This window comes from Netta rufina (genome assembly GCF_964035555.1).
Source record: "Netta rufina genome assembly, chromosome: 11".
NCBI lineage: Eukaryota > Metazoa > Chordata > Aves > Anseriformes > Anatidae > Netta > Netta rufina.
Genome location: NC_140134.1, coordinates 3,988,511 through 4,008,491, shown reverse-complemented (window position 1 = coordinate 4,008,491; position 19,981 = coordinate 3,988,511).

Here is a 19,981-nt window from a genome sequence, read left to right as displayed (position 1 = left end):
CAGTTTGATAGCCACACAGGTACAAAAGATGACAGACTTCTTATACTTCCCAGAGGCTATTCTTTTCTGCATCTCATTTAGAAAATATTCATCCCAACCAGCATGTAGTAAGAAAATCTGAAATTTTGGAGAAAACCAAAGTTTGGACAACCCTAACCAATCACAGTTCTCTTTTATGAGCAGAAGGTGTTCAAATAAATGTGTTTTTCTTGGTAATATTGGTCACTAGAGATGCATTGCACTGTCATTTTCATTTATTTCAATGCCCCTCCCATGTGTTTGCACAGTTGCATTATGTTCCTTATTGCATCTGCAGTTGTGCATAGTGAAAATTATTACTGAAAAGGTATTGATGCACCACGTTTGCTCAGAGATCATGTGATTCCAACAGAGAAGCTGGCAACCTTTTCAGCTGGCGATCTACACAGAGCAAGAACAGGGTAAGCCAAGGAAAGGAAAACACTAAAGGAAGAGTCTTAGAATGTTAACTGTTGGTAAAACCAGAGCTGTGCATGAAAGCAGGTGAAGCAATGGACCGCACTTCAAGAGAAAAGGAAATGGAGAGAGGCTATAGACTCAGCAGTGAAGCTGCTACTATGGCAGGACCCTGCAGAGCTTTCTGTCCATATATCTGAAATCCTGTGCAGAAAATTCAAATGAAGATATTCTCTGCTTAGCTGACTTGCAAAAACCCTTTTACAGCAGTAAAGAGCTGGTTAGATAGACTGTACTTCATTGTTTTTTAACAGCTCTGCCATTAGCAAAGGTGTTAGCATGTGAGTATTCATGTTTTGCTAGTGCTGACTGATACATTATCAATTTGATTAAGCTTTTCTTCCTGTGTCTGTTTTCTAGGTATAGTCAGGATATTGTTTGCTTCAAAGTGCATTATTTAATTTCACTTGTATTTACTTAACATTGTGTTAAAATTTTGTGTAGTTGATCTGTTTTTACATTTTTAACAGTATTTTATTTTTATAGTGGAATATTTGGAACCATTAGAAACATTCTCTTTTGCATATCTGATAGCAGGAGGACCAGCATCTATTTTTGGTTCTCTCTGCTTTTATTTGCAAATTAACACAAAACTCCAGGTGCTGACATGGAAGAAATGCAAGCCAACATTATGGTTTTGCATGACTGTACATAGCTTTATGTGAATTATCTTAGACATTCTCTGGAGTCATGGAATTGCTGCTGGCAAGGAATGTGATAAAAAAAACATTTTATTTTTTATGCCATGATCAAGAGATCTTCATGAAATGATTGCAAAATGTATAAGAAACCCTAGCTATCTTCATCTGATAGGTGCAATAAAATGCTCAGACATAAAAACTGTTTGGCTTCCTTGAAATACCACAAAAGCTTCTGACTCAGTAGCTTAACCTTCTGAACTTGCTGCTGCCCAGAAGAAAGTTGAACTGGAGTCTATGAGTGGTATTTTGTCAACAGTCTTAATGTGATCTAGCAAATGATACAGCAACATTCAGAAAAGAATGTCCGTCAGAGTTTTGCAATCTTTTTCTTAGTCTTGACATGGATTTTGGTCTTCTAGTTTTGGAGAAAACTGACATTTAGATGCAGTATGTGCTACATTTTCAACAGTTTCTACAAAGCTTGGAGGTGTGATGGTTAACTAAACAAAGAGATTGTCTCTTTTCTGTTATTATATTACCATTTGTGAATTTTACATGTTGGAATTTCATGGGACATGAAATGTCACATGAGTGAACCTGAAATTAGAGTGAATGATATAAAATTCTGAATTAGAGTGAATGATATAAAATGACCATTGGTAAAAAAAACTGCATTGACAGATCCTGATTGGGCATATTTGCTCCAGAGGGATCATGCTAAATCAGCTGATGTAACAGGAATAAATTGCAATTTTAATACACTGCTTGTGCAAAATTCAAGGAAGTTACTAATTGTATTTCTCATTGAATACTTCTTTTTCCATTGCGCTTCCTCCTTTACCACTTGCCTTCTACCTCTAGATATTAACATTTTCAAGTTAAGTAATAAAGTAGCAATTAAAATTCAGGACGCAATAAAGCTAGAACAGAAGTGTGTGTTACTGCCCTGTGTAGTTACAGTAATTCAGATTCTTTTGTCAAATCAGGGTTCTCAAGACTTCCCCCCCCCCAGTTCTTTAAAGCTGTTAAATGCTATGAAAGCCAACAATTGATTCCACCTGTTTCTCTCCTACAGGGTGGAAAGAGCATTGAAGCATAGGTGAAAACAATCTGTTTCAACTAATGTTTAAAGCTCCAGTAAATGTGAACTTTTCACCACAAGCCCTCTAAAGATCTGTAACCATGTATTAGTGTGCTCTTACTCAACTTATTCAAGAAATAGCTGCTTGTTTTATTACACACAGATAAATATACACACACTTGCTCATGCAGCTATATCCAGGTGAATGAGTCAAGAATACTAAACCTGAAAGAAGCTGCACATTCTGTAATTTTAATGCAAGTTTCCTCAGGCTTTGCTAATGTTTCTTTTATGCATCCATCAATCCATCCATCTTATCCATCAATGGATATCTTTAAATATTTGTGTTGCAGAGTCCCTTGATAATTATTTTTTCCCCACCCAAGAACAACAAATTGTGTCCAGAATATTTGCAATCAATTCTTTGAAAGCAAGTATTTGAATACTTTAAGATAAAAAGAATTGATGAATTTGCTGTATTCTTGCAGAGAAAATCTCAACTAGCTGAAAAACTTATTCATGATTCGTTGAGCTCTAATGTAAACACACTTTTACAATAAAAAGGATTTATATTGATTAGAATAGAAATTTTGATGAAGTTAAAGCCACACTCAGATTGAAACCCTAAGTATCTGTGATGGACTAGTAAAGGTACATTTAAAAATCTGAGTAGTATTAATATTTAAATATTAAAAAATTGTGTTTATCACACCAGATATCTTTTATTGTAGTTTCAGAATTTCTGTAGAGGTTGTGGGTTTCAAGTATAATCATGGCCTTTAAGAATAATATTCTTAATTTGTGTTTTCTTGGAAAAACTAATATTATAAAAAAAAAAATAGAAAAAGAAATTTAAGGTGTGTCCTGAGGCTCTTTTTCATATTCAGGAGAGTTTCTGATAAGACATCCCTAGATTTGTTATGTCCGTTTTGTATAAAATGTTTGCTGTAATAGAAGTAGCACTAGATTAGATATGCTACTTTGGTTTTACAACACACATGCATTTGAAAATAGCCTTTGATTTGAACTTTGAAAGCTACAAAGAGTATCTAATTTACCTCATTTAAATATATATTTTTTTAATTTCTGGTTTTGCACCCATGCTTTCAGAGGCTTGTCCTTTCCAAAACAAAACAAAACAAAACAAAAACAAACAAACAAAAAAACACTGTTAGGGCCAAATTCTGCATTCACATGTGTCAGTTGAACCACAGAGTTCAGGGCAGGGGCATTACTTTAATCAAGGACACAGTCTGACATCACTTTCTGAGGCCAACCACCTATGAAGACAACACTAGAGTTACTGACACCTGAAAGGTTTAAAACCATTTTTCTTACTCTATTTAATATAACAGTTCCTAGTACTTAGATACTTGAAATACCATCTCTCCCACCAGCATTTGTGTATACAAGTGATCAGGTATAAATAGTTTTTAGTATATTTTCTGTAATTATATCTAATAGATAATGAGCAGTTACAAATTGATCAGGACATCAAATTTTAGTAGCAGACATGCCATATGGCATCAGAGCCATAATTGTTAGGATGTAAGAATTTCTTGAGAAAATAGAAGTTGCTCCCAATCCTATAAATTCTACATGAATGTTCTTTAGGATTTACTTTATTTTAGAAGCAATCCTCTTTCTCTTCTCTGTTCCCAAACATTTTTCAATCTGTCTGAAAAATGTCTGAGATTGTTACTTTTCTCTGCAGGCCTCCAAATTGCCTGATGGGTTTAAGATTGATTTCTGTACCACAGGTGCATTTTGTCATTTATGAACTTTGCCAGCATTTTCAAAAATGAATGCCTAAAAGTCAAGCACTTTTAGTATCCAGGTGGAACTAGTTTGAGTTTCAGATGAGCTGGAATTTCCCAGAATAGCTACATACCCTTTCAAATTAAATTTTATATTAAGTGAAAAATTGAAGATGTTTATTTTCAGTTATCCAGTTAAAAAAATAAAATAAAATAAATATATATATATGTATTTGAAGGGTTAAATTTTTGCAGCATTAGGCAAAAAATGTCTGCCAAAATATTGCCTACCTGGCTACAATTTGGACAGTTTAGAACAGCTGTATTCCAAACTGGTTGCAAGGAACTAACATATGAATTTCAATTAACTTACTCCTTTCTATATTTTTGGGCGATACTCTGTTTTGTTTAGGTCCAGGTTTAAAATTTGGTTGGTATTAGCTTTTAAAATAACTCTTCTCAAAACACAGTAAGTAGCTACCAAAGAACAAGGAATTTGAGACACGAGCTTCAGGTCAAAGCAATGGAGGAGTTACAAAGTCTCACTTGATGACTAAATGCTGGAAGAATTAATCATGTGTCTATCTTGCCTAGTACTGAACTGTGATTAACAGCGGCTGAGCTACATGTCTGAGATCCTGAAATGTTCTTAATTTCCTGATGCCACCCCAAAATACAATAAAAAATGTTTCTTTTCTAGCTTCCGTAGCCCTTTACATCTCTTGAACTGTTTTTGTCTAGAATTCACAGTTTCTAATTGACTAAAAGTAGTTTGTGATTAATTTAACAAACTATTGACCAGTTGTCTCATGTACTAGTTTTTACTACAGTTCTGGTGTGCTACTTCTGCATTCAAATCACACAGATAATGGTGCTGTTTGTTTCATTAAACAAAAGATATATAAACACATACAAGTGCAAACATAATTCGCACAGTAATTCAAGATACATTATGTCACAAAACATGTTAATTTTATGTTATAAAATTTTATTTGCTAAATGAAAGATAAATTGCAATAATGTGAAAGGATGCTGAAAATTATTTTTGATTTAGAGCCAAGTCTGGGACTTCCCTGTGTAACACGGTAGATTTCCATGATAACTACATTAAAATATAAGAGGTAAATGGTTGTGCCATGCTGTGTGAAATCAGTAAGTATTATGATGGTAATCTATCCACCAATTTTATTTTTATAACCTGATACATTTTATTTTAGGTTTCTAGATTTGGAAGTAGTAACATCGATTTTTAAAAAGTTGTTGTTATTATTATTATTTAATTTCTAAAGTATATGATACCTAGACCTAGATCAGGAAAAAAATAATAATTAAAAACAACAACAAGATATGTTGTATGTTGTGAATTTGGCTTCACAGTAAGTAGTTAATTGAATGCTTGCATCTTTGCAAAAGCCCTGGCCATAACAGAAAATTGAAAAGCTTCATATTTGCCTTTTTGATAATAAAGTAAAAAAAAAGGCAGAAGATTTTTTATCTTGCAGAACAATATTTTGTCATTGGTAATCCAACATACTTTGCTTTTCTAATTATTTTTTGTCATTCTCATTTTGACTATAGACTAAGTAATGTAAATTTTTAGAACATAGCATTACTGATATCCATTACCTTGTAAGGCATGAGTAACATAGGGAGGTTCTTCAAGCTATAAAATGTCATCTGTGTCCTTATGCTCTTGTAGCTGCATTCAATGGCACAGAATTTTCCTTCATTATTTTCCTCAAAAGGTAAAACCTCCTACTTTTTTTTTCAATATTTCAGGTAGTGGCTGTATATCTTCTATAGTCTGTAGCAGAAATTAGGTTAGTACTGGTTGGTTTTAGCTTTCTTTCTCGTGTATTTCCCTAAGCTCAGTGTTTAGACTTGGTAATGGTGTTTCAGTCTGCTTCTCTGGGATGCTTAGTACCTTCCTCTACCTTAGGTGCTCAACTTGTGTAAGATCAAGCCCAGGATAAGCACATGAGCTGGGTTTTCCATACAGTCAGATCCCAAAGTTCATCTTGGGAACTGATGATTTACTGCTTTGAGAACACTAGTCTGGAGAGTTGTGTGTCTGCAGTAAATACGGAGTGCAGAACTTGTTAATCAATGAGTATAACCTATTATTTCCTTAAATGAGAAGGATTCTGTGTTTAACAGTTCCCACAAGAATTTTAGGGCAACACTGTCCAGTATCAAAAATTTGTATGCTGGTCAGACTTGATATTAGACCAGAAGTACTCTTTTCTATGATGATTGGGAATCCACAGTTAGGAGACAGAAAGTTGTACTCCTGCTTGTGATGTAAGTTTTTAACCTGGTTTAGGCATGGAGAAGGGAAGTTTTTTTCTTCAAAATGTAAATGCTCAGTTCAAAAGGTAAGTCTGCTCATTTTCTAACTCAAGTATTGCTTTAATGTTAATAAAGTAATGAAAAGGTAATGTTAACATTGATTAAACTGTTGATCATGCCAGCTTGACCACTGGAGCTCTGCGCATCAGAACATGCATTACTGCTTGTCATTCTTTTAAGTTGTTACTCTTTAGACTGAATGATTTTAGAAGAAATATATTCTTCTTCCTCAGTTTTAACCTTAACCTTACATACGAAAAAGAATGCAGACTCAAACTTTTAAAGCACTTATAAAAAGTCTCCTTTTAACTAATTTTACAGTATTAATGACTGAAAAGACTAGATAGTTTTCTCCTGGAAACCATTCATTTAAGAGTATGCCAGCTGCTCTCTAATCATTTTACAATCTGTTTTGCAATATATAGGACACTGAGATTTAAAATAATCTACTTTAGGACACTGAGATTTAATATAATCTAATTTACTGAATATTTCAGCATTTGGAAAGGATTTTCAGACTTTTCTGGGAGTTGTCTAAAATATTTAGCAGTTCCTAAATTGCAGAGTTTTTTTTTTTTTTTTTGTAATTTTGAAAAACAAGAGGAGATGTGAAAATACATTTTTTATTGTTGTTGATAAAGGGACTAAGCTTTTATTCTTCTTATTATTATATTATAATAATTCCCTTATTATTTATATTAAGGGATTAAGCTTTTATTCAAATTCTGTAAATGAAAAGAAATTGTGTCTATAGTTCTACAATATGTGTCATGGAATGATAAAAAGCTAGTTCATGTTTGCATCGTAAAAATGCTTCGTAATTTTTTGATGCAAAATAATAGTGAAGAACATGAAACTCTTCACTGATATTATAAACTCTCATAAAAGGTTTATAATTTTCTTCATCAATCGAATGCAGATAAAGTACAAGGTATATCCTTAATTATGTTATGGTATTTTTCAATAAAATTCCTCACTTTCAAGAAACTAACGTGTAAGGAAGAAATATTCTGTGATTAATTCTGACTCTGTTAAACATAACAGTACATCTGGAGGCTATCTTTAAAAACTCTTGAGTTATGCCATACTTAATGAAATTCTGATTAACAAATTTGCAACGGAAGTTAGAACAAAAAAAAATACTGATGTTGAAAGGGATTGCAGCAACATTTAGTGAAAAGTAGTGATGTGTTGTTCTGAAATATATTTATATATATATATTTGGTTTATTCTGGAATACATTTTATACAGAGTTTTATAATAAAGTATAATATTTTAGAATGACTCTATTCCAACCTTTAAGTATAAGTGTTGGTTCTTTGGCTCTGATTTGTCATCCCAACTCTGGAGGTTAGGTATAAAGGTATCATGATTGAATAAACAGATCACACTTAAAATTATGCAAATATGTATAACTGCTCTATTGATGTAAAAAAATGAGAAATGATGTTTAATATTTAAAAAGCACTGGAGCCATGTCTGGTAGGTTAATCCTCTGCCTCGGTATAGTACATACATAACTCAGCATTTCAAGAAGCAAAATTATTATTTTATTTCCCACCTATATAATGTAGATACAGATAATGTAATGGAAATTCTCTAATTCTAGTCTTCACCATTAAAACAAGAACATGCCCATCAAGTACCGTACAAGTACCGATTCAATCTGGAAAATTCTTATCTTCCTCTCGAGCACAGTTGTTCCTTATCAGACACTTTTAATACATTCTAGTGAGAAGTAATCAGTGTGGCAGTGTTCAAAAAGTTGTGGTGGTGATATGATCTCATTGCTAAGAAGCTTCACTATTATAAAACAAACAAACAAACAAAAACCACAATAAAACTCATTCTTCTCACCTGAATATTTCCTTATCTAAAGCCTACTGTGTGTATCTTGGTTAATTTCCTCAGATTATTTAAACTTTGTCTTCTACCTTACTATGTATCCTAAGTATTAATGATCATTATCTTTTTGGCTAAAACATATAGAGTATTTATTGCTTAATTTCAGCTTTTTAGGCCCTTCAGTATTAGTATATTTACATATAGAAAATATTATGCTGGAACATATGTGGCAAACAATATATAGAATAAAATCAATGTGCGTTTGCCTCTCTGTACATAATAGCAATTTAATTTCAGCCAGCTTCTACCTTGCCAATGCCAATGTCACTATTTGTATCCAAGCCTGGAGCTGTGTTATTAATGGTACGATATTAAAAATAAAAGAAAATACAAGAAATGAAGTCAGGTTTGTTACTTTGTTTTGGACAGAGCCTTTCTCTGCCTTTTATATGTCTTCACGTGTAAAAGAAATAATTTTTAGTTTCTCCTAATTGCAAAGAAATGACCTATAGTTGTATTCAATACTAGGAATATGTAGCATACAGCAAAAATAATGATATTTATTTGTAGCATCTCTGAGTGAATTGAGAACATACTTATGATGCAGATGTGAAATCTGTTGTATCTCTGAAATGAATTCAGAACATATTTATGATGCATATGTAAAACTTCCTGGTGATGAATGTTAATACTGCAGATTAAGACCCCAAATCAGTAAATGGAATATTTTCTTGTACATATAACTCTGGATTTCACGTCTAAGTATGCATCTGAAGAATGTAAATTGATTGCAATGTATAGGTAGACTTTCGGTTAATGTCTTTTTTTCTTTTCAATTTAAAAAATTTTTTTTTTTTTTTTTTTTTTTTAGTGTGTAAGCATGATAGTGTCCAGATGTATGGGACATACAATTCAGGTGAGTATTCTGTTTATAGTTTCCAGTCAACTGTTAGAAATATGTTTGTGCTGATGTCTGATCCTTGATTATTTCTAAATATTTGACCAGAAATAGTCTTTGCAGTGTCTTGTGAAGTGTCTTTCAGCTGTCTGGATTACAGCATAATCGTCATATTGCTCATTGTCTCTTGGGTCAATGTTCAGGCCTCTGAACTTAACCTGTGGAAGAAATGCTGAAGTTGTTTCTAAGAATATAATTTGAGGTAAAACTCTTTCTCTATTTCCATTGAAGTGGATTAGTTACAAACTTTTGCAGACCCGAGAACTACAAAAATTTCAGTGTATTTTCACAGGACAGATTAACAGCAAAAAAGATTATGTGTCTTTCATCTTAAGATAAATACATATTTCTGAAGTACTTTAAAATTTAAAACTGCATTAGAAGCTTTTATTTGTAGGTTATCTCTGATTCAATCTGTCTTAATAGATTTATGTGCACAGTGTAAATTGATTCCTACTGAAAAGAAAGACTAGGAATAGAAAACACATTTTTATACTGATACTCAGTGTAATGGCCAGGAGAATGACTGTTTCATGGGTGACATGCTCTGTTGTATTTTCAGACCCTAAAAAGCAGAAGTGAAAGATGTTGCTAGTCTATCCTTAAATATATTGAAATCCTTGAGGACTGCTTTTGGAAATGGATGATTATGTTTAACTTGTTTTCCACTGATCAGAGGAAACTGAAAATTCAAACTATTATTTGATTTCCATGTTTTTTTTTTTTTTTTTTTTTTTTTTAAATACGCAAATAGTGGGTTTTTATTGTTTTTATAACTAAAGCATTTAAACGCAAGAGTATAGTCTCCCTACATGCTACATGGCATCCCAAAGAGGTGGAAAAGATAGATTCTCAAATGATGTGTTATGGCAGAGCATAGTTGTAGGCAGCAGTTCAGATGAGGCTCTATTTCATTTAAAATATAAATGTAATAAAGGCTTGGGCAGCAGTAGGAAATTGTTATTGATTTCCATGCATGACACACCGCTGGCTTCTGACAAAAAGCTGATTACAGACACCTTCTGTTCAAGAAAGTATCCAAATATTCTGCCTGGGGCAGCCTCATAGATGGTGCTCAGCTGTCAGAGCCTTTGTGTGAGTACCCAGACGAGGCTAATGAATGGTGCACAGGCTGCCACGTCTTGGACAGACTGTGCATTAACTGGAAGCGCTGCAATGGTTTGCAGTTATGGGGTTGTTTTTCTTTGTATTTGTCAGTTGCTTGGGAAGTAATTGGCAACAAGAACTGGTAGGAAATGTTCTGATAAAATAAAATATCCAACAGATCAAGAAAGTTAGGCAGTTCCTCCAGTGGATGAGACTGGTGGGTCAGTTCCATTTATGGACCATGGAAGATCCAGGTCACAGAACACAGGGGTTTCTCATGACAAGTTTGCTCCAGAGGTGTGGACCCTGAATGTACTGAATCCTGTCCTCAGGGAATGAAGGGATCAAGGGGGCTACATCCTGAATCCGGCTGTCATTTGGAGTGAAATTGCATTAAGGTAGGGCTGTGAGGTTCCTGACTGCTTGCCATCCTAGAGTTCAGCTTGTGTGGAACATGGTTTCTCTGTTGAGAGATATGTGTGAGAGGAGCCCTCCTGTGATTCTCTGGTGATTCTCCAGTCCTATAAGCATCATTGTTGAGTTGACTTGACATGGCCCCAAGACCTTTTGTTTTCAGAATACTGTACTTCAGTGTACTCAGGCAAAATTTTCTCAGAATTCCTGATTCACAGAAAGTTAAAAGAGAGACTGAAGCCAAATCAGAATTAAATTGATGTTTTTAAGTAACTCATATACTGCCTTTACAGCCAGGTTTACTGACCACAGGGAAATTTCAGCTCCTAGAATTTTGTAATTTCATGAAAAGACATTTATAATACTTGTAGCATGATGTACAGTTGAAAAACTCAAAAAAAAAAAAAAAAAACAAGAAAAAAGAAAAAAGACTTTTCATCATTTATATTGTCTACCAGATAAGTTTTGTTTTAATTGATTGAGGTGTCACCAGGTGAGCTATTCTGGCAATTTTCTCTGTCCTTACTTATTAGTATTTGATAGTATTTGATGATCTATAAATGCAAGACAAATACTAAAGTCAATTTTCACAATGCATTAGGGTAATTATTGTATCGCGTTATTAGTCTAAAACTCAATTGGCTGAATAAGTAACAGAAAGACTGCCACGTATAGTAGTATAGTATGGAAGAGAACTGTACATTACTTATAAAATCACTGCTAAAGAGGATACATATATATATATATATATATTAACTTGTAACTTACTTTTGTTCAAAGGTGAACTTGGAGTTCTGAAATATATTTAGTAAGCTTCTGTATTTGAAACATTTCAGTGACTCTAATAGCTGCTTTAGATTGAGCTGCTTTTGGTAGTCACAGATATGGCTGGTTGGGATGTTTCATCTGGCTTAGTCTGGGAAATAAAAAATGTCAAAGTTATGTAAGAAAGCTCAGCAGGAGACTGTTAGATCCAGCAAGTGGTATTAAAATGTTATGGCTATGGTTCCAAATGACAAGGGAATGGCCTTGAACAAAGAAATCCGGACAAAACAGGAAAACCTTTCTAAAAAGGCTAATTATTTTATATATATACATAATATGTTATCTCCTGTGATAATTATATATATATATTCAAAAATTAAAAAAAAGAAAAAGAAAAAGAAAGAAAGAAGAGCCAACTCAAACTGTTATAACTGGTGTCAAGAGATGATACAGCTCTTGGTTGGTGGTATTTCTCATGGCAGGGACAAAAGAAGTGATTTCAGTCTCTGTGAAGCTGAGGGCAGAATACAATAGATGAGAAAAAAATTCTGCTAACTTCATTTACACTTGTAGTTTGACCCAGAAGGATTTCAGTACTTTGCTGAATGTGTTCATCCTTTTGTAAAACTGTAACAGAAATCAGAAGAAGTCTGGTGAGTCAAATTTTGTAGCTGTAGACTTGCACATCTATATTTATTCCAGTAAATGTACCCATTTATATTACTTTCAGGATGGTAGAAAAGCCGTTTTAATTTCATATTAGTTTTCCTCTCTAGAGAGAAAGAGATATAAAGCAACACTTTCTCTAAAAGGTAAGATGAAGTATCTTTTATTTAAAACAACACTAACACTTTAAAATAAAGCGATTCTTTGTTCTGTGGAACACATATAGCAATGAGAAGGATGCATCTTCTCTTTTGTAAACATATAGTTATCTATTCATTTGGTTAAAGAACATAGGCATAGAACATAGAATCTGAAAGGACTTATTTTCTATAGGAATGAAGTCAAAACAATTTATTTGTAATTCATGACAGTAAATAAAAACTCATGATAAAGTATACTTTGTAGAGGGTTTCTCACATTTTATTTTGATAGTATTCTTTTTCTGTTGCTCTCTCTTATGGAAGCTATTTGATTTTTTTATTTTTTTTTAATTAATTAATATTTATTTTTAGACTCATAATTGGTATCATGTTTCTGTTAGAAAAATGGGAGGAACTGAGCCTGCCTGGAGAGGAGGCTGTGGTGAGTGTAGTGGCAGCAGGTGGGAAGGCTCCAGCAGGGAGAAGCCAGCCTGGCCTTGGAGGGGGTGGAAGGAACCTCCTAGGGACCGGAGGAGGGCAGATTTGGCAGTGTCTCAGAACAGGAATGTCTACAGGACTCTGTGTGGTTCCTGGATACCACATTACTGTCCTCTCTTTTCCTCCCTTACAGCAGAGGAAACTTTTCCATCTTCAATAAGAAGGATGCAGCAAATTTAACATCTGTAACATAATCCTACTTTAAACTCTCTGGGAAAGCTTGAAATGTTTGGGGTTTTATAGTGCTGAAAGCAATTCTATGCTGAGAAAGCTCATTGCTTTCCTGTACTAACCTGTTTGTGTCTGATGTATTTTGCTGTGTGTTTGTATTGTAATTCCTTTAATGGAAAGGATGTATTTTTATTATTATAAATGCTAGCATTTATTTCTTAGATCCATGAACATAGCTAGATATACGAGGAGGGAGGAAATGATTTTTAAACATTCCAAAAACATCTCCTCCATCTCCTCCATTTCTGCTGTGGTTGGAAAATCCTAGATTTTTGAACATTAATTACTTCTAATGTTTTAAGTAATGGAGAAACAAGTGTTTTAAAGAAAATTAATCTCCCATCTGCAGAGCAGGACAGATGTTGAGTCATGGTTAAATAGGTGTAAGCTGCAAATCAGCATTAATCTTAAGCAGTATTGTTGGTGACATTGAAGGCTATTTTTTTTTTTTTTTTTTTTAATTTTAATTTACTTGTAACCAATGTTAAACACTAGGATATTTTTTTTTTTCCACCAAGAAAATGGTCATTGCTGGTAGAAATAGCTGGATTATTTTGAAAGCTGATCTCACTACCTCTAGCAATGCATGCATATTTAAACAAAATTAACGAACTTTCAAGGGGTTTCCTGAGCATAAAACAAGTAGGATCTTTATTTGTTTGTTTATTTTTCCCTGTTGATTTCTTTTCCACAGGCATAACACAGGGCTATTAGTACATTATCAGCATGTGATATGACTCTCATTACCTCAGAACTTTATGCAGCAGCCTAAGGTGTCCCTGGTATCCTTCACTTTGCCTTTAGCTCCCTCCCATGTCACTTTACACATCTGACCGGGCATGGGACAGAATATTTGCTGTGGCAGATATAGAGCTGTGCACATGCTGTGTGACCAGCTGGCTGCACTTGCTTTTCACCATACTCACCTCTACTTGCCTTTCCGACCGTGGGCAACTGGCCTAGGTCTCTCTTGGTCACTGCTTCTTATAAATCTCTAAAAAGGTCATGCCTTTGAAATACTCACTGCTCTGTCAGTTTTGCTTGGAATTGGCCATAAGTTTAAAAACAAACAAATGTGATGCAGGATATTTGCAGGTTAATAGAGGTTAATGGCTTAATTCTCTCTTTTAAGGAAATCAAGATGGCGTAGGCAACTGATTGCAGGACTATGCTGTAGTTCTTAAAAAATGAGGCACTTGTATTTAGGATAATTGCTGTTCAGTGCAAGTTAAAAAAAAATCTCATTTTTTACATAATGTGTGCTGGAATTAGAGCTCATACTGAATAGACTAGATCTTTCTGGTTTCTGTTAATCTCTAGCTGGTGTATTTGAAGCTCCATAAAAAGAAACTGCAAAGTAATTGAGCCTAAAGTAATGCATTAATAACTAATCTCCTAGAATTCCTCAGCTGGAAAGAAGTAAAATATTTTATTTATTATTTATTTCAGGATGGTTTGGTTATGGCCTGCAAGTGAGAATTATAGAAAAAGACTACAGGGGAGTACAGAAATTTTAAATAAGAATAACTAGTAAGGTGATTATATAGAACAGTACCTAAATCCTTTCCAAAACTGCAAAGAAAAATTTTTGTTGTGAAGCCTGAATTCTTTGTTTATTAACTATTTACTCATTTTTAGAGAAGAATGATTTTATCCCAGAGTCTTGACACAATATTCTAATCAAAAAATGTACTCATTATTTCTCTGAGGAATTAGTTAGCTTATGGAAATTTGAGCATGTATAATGTGTTCTAATATGCTGAATATACTTTTTCTGAGCTCTTTGATGAGCTACAGTAGAGGTGTCACATTAGTAGGAAAAACATGAATACAGAAAAGAAAGTCTTTGTACTGTGAGAAAAGATACTACTGTGTTTGGGGTTAACCAAGCAGGATATTGTACATTCTGTTTTCTGAGTGGTGTTAAAAATGGAAAAAACCCACAGTATGAATTCAGCGTACCGTACATAAACATGGTAATAGTGATAAATTAACTCTAGTATGATATATTCTTAATTACATAATAATCACACAAGTATCACAAAATGCATAATTATATTCTATCACATTATATAACAATATATAATACATTACACAATTAAATGAACTGACAGTTATTATTTACAAGATATAGTTATTATTGTAATATCTGCTAAAATGTTAAAGCTGTGGTTCTAATAGCATTCCCAGTTTTTAGTAAGACAATATGAGTACTAACTGAGGGGGAAGTCCTCAAATGTGCAGGGCAATTTGTTTCAGAAACTGTAGAAAGCTAATGGAGCAGCCATTTTATGTTAGAGTTGGATTAATAGGGGGAAACTAAGAAGCTAAGTTAAAAGCACCAGGTGAAATAAATAAGACAAATTTTTTTTTTTTTTTTTTTTTTTTTTTTTTTTGAGGAAAAGGAGATATTGGAACAGCAAATTTATACTTTTCAGAAAAACAGACTTCCATAAATTCAGGGAACAGGATTTCCTGTGAAGATAGGCTAAGTGATGAGTGCAGCTTTTGAGGGAGACTGAGAATTTGCTTTTGTGCATGTAATTATATACAACATGGAGGTAAAACAGCAATGATAGAAACAAACCATAGTGGCTGTATTGGAAACTTTTCACTGACTTCAAGATCAAATAGAAATCATACAGAACGAGGAAAAAGAACATGTAGCTATGTCAGAATGCAAAGGAAAAGAACAGATCTGTAGGGATCAAATTGGTCGGGAATTTTAATTATCAAGAGGCACAAAAAATAAGTAATGGGGCTAGAACACAGGGGAAACAACAGAGATGTATTACCACTACTAAACAGAAGAAGCATAAATACTCTGGTACAGAGAAGGATAAAATGTCCAATAGTTTTCTGCAAAATTTGTTCAATAAGTTTCTGCAGAAATGCTCAGTGTCTCAGTGCTTGTAAAAAAAATAATTAAAAAAACTAACAAGGAAAAGAAGGTTAGGTCAATTTACATAAAACAAATGTGTTGGCATACTTCAGGGATAAATGTCAAAGCTGGCAGTATCTGACTGAAGTCACCTTACAATACTTGGCAAAAAGTAGCTAAAGTCCTTTTGGAACTCTGTATGGTTATCTTACTGAATGAATGCGGACAGATGCTCTGCAGAAGTGTTAGTACAACTGTGCTAGTTGATCTAGCCTGTTCATACTAGAGAGCAATCTCTTCCCCTTCCTCTGAGGGAGGTCCTAATTCAGTGATTTTTCATAGCAGAGGTTCTGATCCAATCTACAAAGATAGAGGCCAAATACACAGTTCCAGTCTTTAGACTTCACCCTTGTTTCAAGATGGTTTAGGGAGTTTTGATTAAGACCTAAATCTGCTTATGAGAGACAGCTGGTTGATTTGCAACTTGTCTGCCAGATGCACTTGTCTGCCCTCATACTTCTAGGTAATGATGTTTGTTATGTCCCCTTCCGGAAATGTACTTTGATTTTTTTTTTTTTTTTTTTTGATAGTACAGCCATTAGGTACTGTTCCTTCTCCCTCTCTGTTTAAGAAGCTGAAATATTTCTTCTAGTAATCAGCAACATCACAAATGCATTAAGAATTTTTTTTACATTAAGAAGAAAAGTAAAATAAAATCTCCAAGTTCATAATAAGGACAATGGGAGGCATCTTTGGGCATTCCTGAAGATGAGTAAATTCAGTGGCTCCTGAAGCAATAACAAAAATGTACCAACTACAACTAGAATTGATTTGTGTGGCTGAGGCCACAGTGTCCTTCTACACAGGAAAGGCGAAGACAAATTGAAGATTCAATGTAAAGCTGAAGAGTGAGAAGGAAAACAGAACATAGCTCAGCATTGACTTTAAGGTATATATCTGGAATTAGAAAAAAGAAGGAGAATCAAAAGAACAAAGGTACTGAGAGAGAAAGCGGCAGGAGCTGGAGAAAGGGTGGCACAACTAAACATATACCAAGCACCTGCTGATGTCTGATATTGTAAATTGAGTGCACCAATAATTTCTAATTGCATCACAGCAGAACTCGATCTTAGTAAAACTGAAGCACAGAATCACTGAATTGTCTAGGTTGGAAGAGACCTCAAGATCATTGAATCCATCCTCTGACCTAACACTAACAAGTCCTCCACTAAACCATATCGCTAAGTTCAACATCCAAACATCTAAACAGTTCTTTCTGCACCCTGGGATTCATGTCAACAGTAATTTGTTCTACTCCTTACGCAAAAGAAGAGAAGCAAGGTGCATCTTCAGCCCTAATTCCCATGTGTGCTTGTGCTCTGAGTGAAGTATTTCTTCCCCACATCACATCTAATCTAAATCTCCCCTCTATTTGTTCAAAACCATTATCCCTTGTTCCATGGCTACACTCCCTGATAGAGTCCCTCTCCGGCTCTCTTTTAGGCCACTTTTATGGGTTGGGTTAGGTGGCAAAAATGCAGGACCTAGCAAATCACAGTCTTATCTACCTTGGACCACATGTTCCATATGTTCTTTTCCTACTCAGGCTCTAGCCTCTGATCAGTGTAACACGGAGTCATAGAAACATTAAGGTTGGAAAAGACCTCCAGGATCATCTGGTCCAACCATCACCCTGCTTCCAATGTCACCCACTAAACCATGTCCCTATGCACCAAGTCCAACCTTGCCTTGAACACCCTCAGGGATGGTGATGCCACCACTTCCCTGGGCAACCCGTTCCAATGCCTGTCTGCTCCTTCTGAGAAGAAAAGTCTCCTACTTGTTTGAATTGTTGCAGAGCAGTGCTTACACTGAGTCAAGGACTTGTCAGCTTCCCACTCTGTCCTTTTTTTTTTTTTTTTTTTTCTTGCTAAGTTTCTATCCTTCTCCTCAGGATAGAAAGTCATAAAAGACCTACACGAGGAGAGGGATGTAAAGGGCCAGGAAGATACAGATATACTTCTGTAGCCAGAAAGAGCTTATTAGCTGACTAGTTCTGCATGCCACTATGCTGTTAACACATACTGCTACCATAACCACAAGTATAAAAGTACACTGTCATCGATCTCTGTAGCATAGCAGCAGGAAAAAACTTCAAAACTATGTAAGGTAATTTCCAAAGGGTAAAATATAAATCTTATAACTGGTGAAAACAAAGAAACAACAACAAAGGGCTGAGAATCAAGTCTTGAATGCATCTTTTAAAGACTTTTATTAATTCTTTGTGAAAAAGCAGAAAGAACCTATCCATATTTAATTGGAAAGCATATGAAGCACCACAAACTTTTTCCAACATGTTCCTTGTGCTGCCACAAGAAAATCTTCAGACAGCCTCATCTCTTAAATCTAGTCAGGAACAACACTTTTATTTTTAAGATATTAAAGTCTGAAAGTAAAGGCCCTATTTCTTGGCACATCTCGCTTGCAATTCATACTTAAATGATAGCGGTCCTAAATATGACTAATGAAAAACCAACAGGTGGGGAAATAGTGAAAATTATTATTTTCTTTTCCATTTTGTTTTGAGGTGTTTCTGAAATCTGTGTTCTTTATTTAGATTTAAGGACTCCAGCAAAGGATATTTCCTAGGCGTTTTATTATGCTCATATTCTGCTTTTGTCTCAACTAAAGTCAAAGAGTCAGAAATGTTATATACCATTATTATTAAATGTATTTAGGTTTAGAAATAGTGATTAAGGCTTGTGTCACTTAATGCTAAGTCTCTGGAAATGTGCTGCATATGTTTGAGTTCAGCTTAGTGGAATGTTCTCTGACAATAGTATGAGTTACGCTCTCACATTATGTCCTATCATAAGGCCATACTCTTTCCTGTAGATTAATGTCTAGGTGATGAAACCTTAAGAGCACTGTGCTATCTGTCTGAATATCTCACTGTGTTATGTTTACTGCTTAAAAAGCTTGTTGCATAATGACTGACTTTACTGTACTGTTTGAAGTAATCATGTTACAATACAGTGTATGCTCTCAAGAGTGCAGTTTAAATTTCTACTTTATTGGACAGTATGTAGTCTGGCATAATTGTAAATAGAGTAGAAGAGAATGGCTGTGTCCTGAGGTTGCCCCAGTACACAGTGCAGAGATGAACACAGTAAGTAGAGCTGCTGGAAAATGTTTGAAAATTTGTAAGATTTTCTACATTTTTCTGATTCCCTATTAAAAGACACGATTTTGAGATATCCACTAAAACTCAGCCTGTAGGTACAATCCAGTCATCACTGAGGTTTGTCTTTTCTTCTTGTCTCAGTGAAAAGCTTTCCTTCTGCCTTCTCCCTGATCCACGCTCCTTGCTGTTGTTAAAAAGAAAATGAATTTGAGATGTTTATACACATTTTGTTGAAAAGCTTTTGCTTTGGGCTAATTTTTTTCCACTTGGCAGCCAGCTTTTGTCCCGGAATCTCTCTGATAGTTGCTATACTATTTGGCAGCTTGTGGCATTGCAAGGTGTAATGACTGGCTTCAGATTTTCTGTTTCCTTCCAGCACTGTAATATATGGTGGTAGAAATGCTGTGTATGAACCCCTTTTTCTTTACAGAGGGGATGACAGGTTACCATTCATCACATACACTTGTAAACATTTCAACTAGATGTAACCAGAAGAGTGGTGCAATTATTCCTAGTAACTTTCTCTCCAGTATAATTTTTTGACATCATAGGCAAGCCAGCATGAATGTACTTTCATTCTTCATCTGAGGAAAAGCTGATGCAGTTCTGTTAGGACTGTCATCATGACCAATTCCATTTGCAGTCAGTCTAATCTCTCCTTTTTCTTTTATTTCTTAGTGTGCTATTACCAATATTCTTTCAGTGCTGCACATAGCATGAAATCTGTTATGCTTGTAAAATGTGTTAAGTTTCTGTACCTTGAATTTGCACTTATTAAAGTGAATTTGAGCCATTGCATTCCAAATTTTTTATATTTCTATTTGACAAAATATGTGTGGAATTTTCCCCTGACACTGTGACTGTTGTGAACTGGGGTCTTTGAAAAATATTTTCATGCTGAGGAACCAGATGGACAGGCAGCCGATCAGAATACCTCCTTGTTTAAAATGATATGAACTTATTTCCTGT